General features: G+C 42.3%; 1 pseudogene; it reads left to right on the top strand.

The window, feature by feature from the left end:
* The first annotated feature begins 3,139 nt into the window (after positions 1 to 3,139).
* LOC143551388 (secreted RxLR effector protein 161 pseudogene) lies at positions 3,140 to 3,877 on the top strand (annotated as a pseudogene).
* Positions 3,878 to 10,549: the final 6,672 nt, after the last annotated feature.

Below are 10,549 nucleotides of genomic sequence, written 5' to 3'. Positions count from 1 at the left end.
ACAAAACACACCAAAGAACAATGCTTCAAAATTATCGGCTACCCCGAATGGTGGAGTGACGACCACAAAAAGAACAATAAAGATGGGGGAAAAGTGGTTGCCGCCGTAGACAACCTAGAAACTACCAGTAGCGGTGGCGACCAACAGCAAATTGAAGATTGGACCGGTGGATTCGGGGGTACGTTGTCTGCCGGAGATGAAGACCACAATCTGTGTAACAATGGGGGTAACAGGATTGAGGAACTCTCCTCAAATCCTTGTTTTTTAGACACTAATCACTTGAACCCTCTTATTTTACAAATGTTACATAAACCTCCTCAAAAATCTGATAATTATCATACTGATCAAAATTTTAGTTTAACAAACAAAGCCCATCAAAGTTCTACTTTTCACAAATATAATCTAAACAAAACTAATGGAAGATTTAGAAACAAAACAAATTTTTTAGACTCTGTTGGAGAAGTAAATATGGTTAAAACTAATGAAACCTTTAAAAAATCATGGATATTTGATTGTGGTGCTATTAACACCATGACTTTTGAACTATCAGATATTATTTCAAAATCTAAACCGAAAATAAACCACATAAAAACCGCAAATGGGGGAATAGTTCCCGTAAAAGGAGGGGGGACTATCGAAATCTCCCCTACTTTAAAACTCTCAAATTATCTCTATGTTTCGTCCTTGTCACACAAACTTTTATCAATAAGCCATGTAACGAAGGAATTAAATTGCACCGTTTTAATGCATCCCACCTTTTGTATATTACGAGACATAAGGACAGGAGAGATTATTGGGCGTGACACTGAACGCCGGGGATTGTATTATGTGGACGAAGTGACTCAACATGGTACTGTGATGCTGCCTCACGGAACTACGAATATAGAAGCTTGGTTATGGCATAGAAGACTGGGACACCCATCTATCGGTTATTTACATCTTTTATTTCCAAAATTATTTTCTTTAAATGAAACTTTAAACTGTGAAACTTATGTTTTGGCTAAAAGTCATAGACAAACATTTAAGCCAAATAACACAAAGGATAATTTACCTTTTTCTCTAATCCATTCGGATGTTTGGGGACCGGCGGAAGTTGTTGGGGGACAAAATTTTCGTTTTTTCGTTTTGTTTGTTGATGATTGCACTCGTATGACATGGATTTACTTCTTAAAACACAAATATGAAGTTTTCGATAAATTTATTAATTTTTATGCCATGATACAAACACAGTTTAAAACAAACATCCGAATTCTTCGGTCTAATAACGGGGGGGAATTTGTTAACACATCAATGAGACAATTTTGCGAAACAAAAGGAATAATTCACCAAACGTCCTGCTCCCACACTCCCGAACAAAATGGAACCGTCGAACGAAAAAATCAAATTCTTTTGGAAATAACACGTGCCCTTCTAATTGAATCTAGAACACCTAAATCCTTCTGGCCTGAAGCCCTTGCTACTGCCACATATCTTATTAATCAACTACCAACGAAAGCTCTTGATTTAAAAACCCCTCTTCAAATCCTTTCTGAGTTTACCAAACTCCCTCTTGCACTTACATTACAACCCCGAATTTTTGGGTGCTCTGTCTATGTTCACATACCCAAAATCAATTGATTCAAACTCGACCTTATGCTGAAAAATGTGTTTTTGTTGGCTACGGTGTCAACCAAAAAGGATATCAGTGCTATAGTCCTAAAAGACGTCATATGTATACTACCATGAATTGTGACTTCTTGGAAATCGAATTCTTTTATACCTCTCAGCAAGGTTGTCAGGGGGAGAAAGAGGATAATGACACACTGAGTTGGCTAAAATGGGTCCCAAAATGTACCCCAATCATCACAAGAGGTTAATCAAAGTACCCAGCCATCATCAGAAGATCATAGTACCCAACCATCTTCAGAAGATCATAGTACCCAATCTGAGTCACCAGCGTCTCAACAATCTGAGGGACCAACAATCAATGTTCCAAACCAAAATCCTCCCGACCTAGCGTCTGAGGTAAGTAATTCACTAGCGCATGAAGAATCTCAGGAAAGACAAAACATTGAGAATTGTGGGATAGAAATAGAACAAACAGTGCAGGAGGAAGAAGAAGAATAAGAAGAAGAACAAGAACAACAACAACAACAAGATGATGATGATGAAGAAGAAGAAGAAATGACTGAGAAATACGTTCTCCCACCCAGGGCCAACCGAGGAATACCGCCAAAACGGTATTCCCCAGAAAACACACTAGATCTTCAAGATATCCCATGGCAAATATAGCTGAAGGAAACTTATCCAAAGAAGCCAAGGCCTTTACTTCTTCCTTATATGCTGAACAGATACCAACCTCAGTGGAACAAGCCTTAAAATCAAACAACTGGAAGGATGCTATGGAAACAGAAATGAAGGCGTTAATAAAAAATGACACGTGGGAAAAGTGTAACCTGCCTCTAGGAAAGAAACCAGTTGGATGTAGATGGGTGTTTACTATCAAACATAAACCAGATGGAACTATTGAAAGATACAAAGCACGTCTGGTAGCTAAAGGTTATACCCAAACATACGGAATTGACTACTCGGAGACATTCTCGCCGATAGCAAAGATTGATACAATTCGAGTTCTTTTTTCAATCGCCGCTAATGAAGGATGACCTCTTCATCAATTTGATGTTAAAAATGCCTTCTTACATGGAGAATTGAAAGAAGAAGTTTATATGGAAGCTCCACCCGGATTCGCAAAAAATTTCAAGATAAAGGAAGTATGTCGATTAAGAAAATCTTTTTACGGGCTTAAACAATCTCCTCGAGCTTGGTTCGGAAGATTTACTCTAGCAATGAAAGGATATGAGTTCTGCCAAAGCAAATCCGATCATACACTCTTCCTTAAACAAAGAGGTAAACTTGTGACTTGTTTAATTATATATGTTGATGACATGATCATTACAGGAAACGATGAGGAGGAGATGAAGGAGTTAAAGGCAAAATTGTTCATGGAATTTGAAATGAAGGACCTAGGAAGACTCAAATACTTTCTTGGAATTGAAGTATTAAGGTCTAAACGAGGGATCTTTATATGTCAAAGAAATATATTCTTGATCTTCTGGCCGAAATAGGAAAGATTGATTGCAAACCTGCTGACACCCCAATAATGGTAAATCACAAGCTACATATGGAAGAAGAAGGAGAATTGGCAAACAAAGAACCATATCAACGCTTGGTCGGTAAACTAATATACCTCTCGCATACTCGCCCAGATATAGCATATGCAGTTGGAGTAGTTAGTAAATTTATGCACCGACCACAAGTAACACACATGGAAGCAGTATGGAGAATTATTAGATACCTCAAAGGAACAACGGGTTATGGGGTTCTATTTCAACCAAATAAACATCTAAAGATCCAGCTGTATACAGACGCAGACTGGGCTGGAGATGAGGATGACCGAAGATCAACATCAGGATATTTCACCTTACTTGGAGGAAACTTGGTTACATGGAGGAGCAAAAAACAAAAGGTGGTGGCATTATCCAGTGCTGAAGCTGAATTCCACGGAATTGAACGAGGACTCGCGGAAGTTCTATGGATACGAAGACTTTTAACAGAGATCGGTTTTCCCCAAACCGAAACAAGTAAGATTATGTGTGACAACAAAGCTGCAATACAAATTTCCAAGAATCCTGTTCAACACGATCGCACAAAGCATGTGGAGGTTGACAGAAACTTCATCAAAGAAAAAATTGAAACAGGGATAATAGAGCTACCGTTCGTTCGATCAAAAGATCAGTTAGCCGATATATTAACAAAATTCGTTAACGGGAGAATCTTCCACAACTGTCTTGACAACTTGAGTGTCGGAGTGTTAGAAAATAAAACTTTTTTGGTATAGGATCAATGAAATCATCACTTCCTATTATAAAATATTGACAGCTTGATCCTCTCAATTATGGATCATTGGAGTAGTTCCTTTCAATTACTCTTGATTGTATTTCCTTGTTAACCAAAAGTGTATTTCCTATTTATTTTGTAATTTCTCATTCTTTGTAAGAAACACAGACAATTATTCTCAATCTTTTCTCATACCACTGACTAAACTCTTAGTGGTACTTGACTTAGATGGCTGCCACTTTCAAATCCTCCCATCTCTCGTCCGTGGCGATCTCTCAAACCACGACGCCTTTTTACCTCCCTCCCTTTACCGGCATGCATCGTTCATACAACTTTAGGTATTTATGAGTTTAGGTTTCGAGTCCTAGTTGTAGGATGTGTATTAATTTGTGTCTTCCACATAATATTGAGTTTTCATATTGAAGAAACACTAATCGACCCCGGGCAGATTACGGGTAATCTGGGGGTTAAATAGATGTTTCCCACGAGGGGTTAGACCCGGCAAAGATGGTTCTTCTGATAACCTGCAAAACAGACACCGTGAGCTCGTCACTGAGAAGGGGGGGTACCTCCTTGTGACCACCCTCCGGCGTGAGAATCAGACTAGATTGCTCTTGAATATAAGTGTATATTAAGAGATTGCTAGAGCAGATATCAGGTATAAGATATAAGATACAAGATAAGATGAGATGATCATACCATTTGGGGTATTTATAGCCGAAGGTAGGTTTCCAAGAAGGTATAGCCGGCTGAATAGTATTCCTGTTCTACCAACTGTAGCCTACGCACGTGCCATGCTGGTAGTTGGTGGGTAGGCAGCGGCTGACAGTGACCAGGCCTGCTGTGTACTATTCCTTTTCCACCAACTGCAGGCTATGTACGTGGTATGACAGGAGTTGGTGAGTAGGCAGCGGCTAATAGTGACATACAGTACAAGAGCATGCTGCTCGCCATACTGTTGTCAATGAACTGTCGTATCTCTGGTCAGATCTTTTGCCCATACCTCGTCAGGTACAGTACAAAAGATCCTCCAGTATCGTACGGACTGGCTCATTTGGGCGGGAGTATTCCCCCTCCCGCCTTTGTGCGGGATTGTTCCCGGCTTTGCTCATTCCTTCTTCAGGTGACATTACTGAATTATTTTGAGAGCTAAGTGCCTTGTGCGTGTAGCCTTGCTGCGCGGGTGGCCTTCCCTGATGGCTTGTATCCGCAGCTGCGGGAACAGGCGGAGTACTTCACCATTGGGAGGCATTTCCTGCGGGAACAGCTTGCGTACTGCGCGTAAGGACGTCACGTCTCTGAGCATGGTGGGTCCTGCGGATCCAGTTGGTTTCTGCGCAGACGTCTCTCTTCAAGGTGAGTCCTGCGGGTCCAACTGGGCTCTGCTGGGACCTACCTCTTCACATATATTTCATAATCATTTGGTCACGTGTTATTAATTTCAAAACTCGATTACATGTATGTTCAACTTCTTGTTTTAAGTTTTGAAATGTACGTGTTTGTGTAACAATATAGACAATTACCATATAAATTGTGGACAGAAGAGGTGTAGGGTTTCGACCAAGTGTTACAGAGAGATGGTGAGGTGCCACTCCTTGCCACCTCATCCACTTTACCCACCCCCACCCCCCCCCCCCCCACCCCCCGCGCCATTACTATAGCACATGCCTCACCCTAATATCAACATCTTTACATATATTGAATCGTTTTTATTGGTCGAGACTATCACCATCACCATGATTAACTAACCACCTCTATTACACTTGTTTTTCGGGTTGGTTAGTTTAAGCCCACTGCATGACAGTTTAACTAACCAAACCACATCACATAGTTTTTTAAAGAATGCCAAGCCTTGAATATCACCCGACGCTTTTTGGGTTCAATTACCATATGATAATCTCGTAAATTCTTTTTGGTGGGCTTTAAGCAAACCCAATATAAAAACTACTACTTCATGCATCACAAGTCATACCCGGTCTCCCAAGAAAGCAGTTAAACAAACCCCCAAGAAAGACAATACACAGTTGAACAACTCCTACTTATTAATAAAAGTAGCCAACAACTTAACTTTTATCTTTCTCAAGTTTCTTGAATCCAATTCAATCATTTCAAATGAAAACATGCAACTTCTTCATCCTCATTTTCTTGATCTTTACATTCATGCAAGTTCTTGATAGCAAACTCACCTCTAAAGTATGCGACCATGATAAACCCCAACTCAACTTCCCATTCAAAGTCAAATCTTTATGCAAACACAACCAAACCATGTTGAGTTTTCGACGTTATGGCAACTTGGGTGTCAAATCCATCTCCTATGATCCCAACAAACTCACTTTAACCGACCCGAAAGATTGTGTTTTCGAAGTGTTCTTGAATCTCAATCTTGATACTACGCCATTTCGGTATTATCATGTTGTTAAAAGTTACAAGTATTTGAATTGCTCGATTAATCGCTTGGAGTCTTTCGAGCCGGTGCCATGTTTAAGTGGTTCTAAACACTATGTTTATGTTGTGGAGTCATCTTTACATGTGCCAAGTTCTTGTGAAGTTGTGAAAACGGTATTGATTCCGTTTTCGTATAGTTCGTATGTTTCGGATGCTAGTTTCGGTCTTGATTTGACTTGGGATTCTGCTGGTTTTGAAGATATTGGTGTTCGGTCCATTGGATCAGGTAATGCCAAAGATATTAACAATACTTACTGTTAGGGTGTGTATCGGCCGGGCCAGTTTGGTTTTGGGTTGAAACCCAACAGCGAACATAAGTGACGGCTTTTGATTTTTGAATACCGTTCGGTTTCGATTTTTGGTTGTCTTCAATTTTGGTTTTTTTGGCTGGCTTGTAAATTTCGGACAAAAACAAAAGGTGGGCAAAAATCAATGAATTTGTGCATAAAGTTTTTTATCGGCTAATAATTAATTGATTATTGTATACCTAGGCTAAAATATTTTGGTTAAAATGTATATTAAACTATTTTAATTTATAAATTACTTAAAGTTTAAAATAAAAAAACTAAAAGTTTGGTATGTTTTTCGGTTTTAATTACACGCAAAAAACATAGAAGCAAACCGTCAGTTTTTGTTTCGGTTCAATTATTTAGTTTGTTTTTTTTTATAATGCACGCCCCTGACTTATTTTAACTTTTGAAGTCAAAAGTCAAGATTTTTGAAATTTTGACTTGGTTCATATATATTACTCTTTTGGTACCTATTTTGGTTTCCAATATGATTTATTTATTATTATTATTATTATTATTATTATTATTATTATTATTTTCAGGATTAAGTGTGATATTTTTGGTATTTGTGGTCGTGGGATTAGGATGTGTGAAGGTATATTATTTGAAGAAATCACCTAGCAATGAACATGAATTGGAGATGTTACTTGGAAAACAACAAATCTTGTGATCATGAGAATGACAAAATGGAGCGAGAAAGTTCGTAGTTAGGAAATTTAATTGTTGCTAATGTGGGGTAATTTACTTGTAAGCCACACACTTTTGTCACAAAAGACATATTTATATAGCAATGTTGGGAGAATTAGGACTATTGCAAGTTAAAAAGAAAAGAATCAGGTTTCTTGAAATATGTTTAGGTTCCAGTTAAATCTTCAAAACAAATGTGGCATGATTGTAAAGTGTTGATGGAATCCCTCCAAAGGTGCAAATGACCATACTTTTTTAACCGGGTGAGCAACTGAACCAACTGAAGCAGGCGCAGTCGCCTGGGTCATCGCCTCAGGTAGGTTGACCAAACCTACCGTCATGGGTCCGGAGGTGCTCCTCCCCGCTCCACCCTGGAATGCGGTAGCATCCACGCCTGCACAAAGAAGATATATAAGTATAATGGCGGAAAGTTATGCAGTTAAGATAAAGGAAGTATACTTACGGGTCCTTTTGAGCTTGAAGGTGCAAACGGGCGGGGACGAACTCGATGGAGCCGGCCTCTTCGTACCGGTCACCGTCGTTGTCCTGGGCTGCTCGGAGGTGACAGCCGTTTCAACCTCCAGAGCAGTGGTCTCAACACCACCCGGGTTCCCCGCCGCCTCTTCACTCTCGGTCTCCGACTCAGACCGGTTCACCTGGTCGGCAGTGGAGGCTACCTTCGCCTTGCCCTTCCCGCCAGCAGCCTTCTTCTTCCGCGCATGAAAAGGACCATCTGCGGATTCCTCATCAGAAGATGACAAGATTAAAGAATTCCAGCAGAGGTTTCAGCATTCAGAGGGCGAGGGTTAAATAGTCTTTTACCTGGCCGCGTGGCGCTCAGTATTTCGTGGCCTGGCGGGTAGGCCTCCACAAACCGATCCGCAGTCTGCGCAAGGATGGGCAACTCGTTCTCGTCAAGAGCACGAGTACCCAACCGAGCGAGACCGTCAGCTTCCCGCGGATGCAGGAGGGACTGCAAGTCATTTCCCACTGAAATAAAAAGAAAAACAGTTAGAAAAAACCTTAAATCAACAAAGAAGACGGAGCATACCGTAAGGGATAAAGTTCAAACCGTATTCAAGTACGATGGGAATCTGTGGCGCATCCGCCCCAGCATCCTTCCACACCCTGCTCATACCGAGCATCACCATCCCGGACTCCGGAAAGCGGTAAACCGGAGTCTGGATCCGGGAAATCTTGGAGAACCATTCCGCCTCCTGGTAGTTGGAGGCGTGAAGGCTGGGGAGAGCTCTCCCGTTCTTAAATGTCATCGCTATAGGGACGACACGGGCAGAGATGTAAAAGAACTCCCGCTTCCAAGACCGAAGACTGCGCTCGGTAGCAGAGATCTTCAAACCCTTGATCCGGGTGACCAGGGTGTACCGGCCTTGGATGCACCTCCAGGAGTAGAAGGTCATCAGGCGGTCGACGTGGGGATCCACGCCAAGAATGAGGCACACCCACTCAAAATGGCGGATCTTGGCGATCGCCATTGGGTGTACCTCCGTCAGGTGCACACCGTGTCTATCTAGAACACGGTATACAAACTTCGTCAACGGGAACCTAAGATTCCCATAGACGAAGAAGGCGGCATATACCCCTATTTTGCCCTTGGGGGCATCGTACACCGTCTGGTGTGGTTCCGGAAACTCAGGCTCGAACGGCTCGAGCATGAACTTCCGGACGATGTACCGGTAAAGCTCGATGGGAAGAGCACACTGGCATTCGCCAGCAGTGCTCTTATCGTCCTTATCGGACGTAGATGTCGGGTTCTCGACATACAAGTCAGACTCCTCGACGGTAGCTTCTGGATCATGAGTAGACGTCATGTTTTGGAGGTAAAGAACGATTTCAGGAGAATGCTCGACAGAAAGTTAAGAGTATTCGCTGGAAATCGCTTAGAAGAAGAAGAAAGAAGTGAAAGTGTGGATTACCGTGAACCCTCTCCCCCTTTATATACTCATCGCAATGAATGCGATGAATTTAATGCGGAGCAGAAAGAAAAGAGCTGGTGCAATGAAACTATGACACGTGGAAAAAGCAAGCTGGCAACAGCTGTTGACGGGACGCGCGCCGTAAAATCCGCACCCACGCGCCCGAAAAATCGCGCCCACGCGCCTGAAAAAGCGTCTGGAATGACCATATACTGTCACGTCGCCATAACTTCCTGCACGTCCTGACACTGTCAGAAGAAACCGTCGGACGACGTTTCAACAGTTTGAACTGTTCTTATCCTTTCAGCAACTCTACGAATTTCAAAAAGATTCAAAAGTAAGCGGGACTATACCCCTTACCTTGGCAACCAAGTAACTATAAGACAGGTGCGAGTACAGTGTCAAGGCAAAACCCTTCACATACTTAGCACCCGCAGGGAATGGACGCCAAGAATACCTTGGAAGTAAGATAACTATAAGACGAGTGCGGGTACAGTGTCAAGGCGAAACCCTTCACATACTTAGCACTCACAGGGAATTGAAACCAAGAAGGATCTTCTGGGCCATGCTTGCGAAAAGGGAAATAACATCCCTGCATAGCGGGAACGTTGAGAACTAGATTGTTTGAAGCTCCAGGATGGAATTGGTTCTTTAACATAATTGATCACTATGTTTAAAACTACCAAAACCTCGTGGAGAATCTACACAAGTGAAACTCAACGCTCCTGACTTGCGAGGAGGTTACACACCTACCCGCATCATACCCAAAGATCAAGCAGAAAAGTCGGGAATTTCTGCACGTGACATTAGGGAAACCGCGGGAAGAATCCCCACGGACAACCTTAAAACTAAATCTTTTTCAAAACCCCTTGCTTAAGTCCAAAGTTCACCTCACTTATTAACAATTCATGAGAAGAACATTGGACTGGGGGGACTTGAAGAGGTAGGTCCCAGCAGAGCCCAGTTGGACCCGCAAGACTCACCTTGAAGAGGGACGTCTGCGCAAGGACCAACTGGTTCCGCAGGACCCACCATGCTCAGAGATGAAGACCTTACGCGCAGTACGCCAGCTGTTCCCGCAGGGAAAGCCTCCCAATGGTGAAGTACCCCGCCTGTCCCCACAACTGCGGATACAAGCCATCAGGGAAGGCTACCCGCACTAATAGCAAGGCTACACGCACAAGGCACTAGCTCAATAATTCAGTGTCACCTGAAGGAATGAGCAAGGCGGGGCCAGTCCGTAGCTTCTGGAAGATCTTTTGTACTATACCTGCCAAGGTATGGACAAAATAGACAATATCTGACCAAAGCAGCCCA

The sequence above is a fragment of the Bidens hawaiensis genome, unplaced genomic scaffold (genome assembly GCF_021521415.1).
Source record: "Bidens hawaiensis isolate Kalapana, Puna unplaced genomic scaffold, B.hawaiensis_p1.1 tig00016379_1, whole genome shotgun sequence".
Lineage (NCBI taxonomy): Eukaryota > Viridiplantae > Streptophyta > Magnoliopsida > Asterales > Asteraceae > Bidens > Bidens hawaiensis.
The sequence above is the reverse complement of the archived record's forward strand: the minus strand, read 5'-3'. Positions and strand labels throughout refer to the sequence as shown.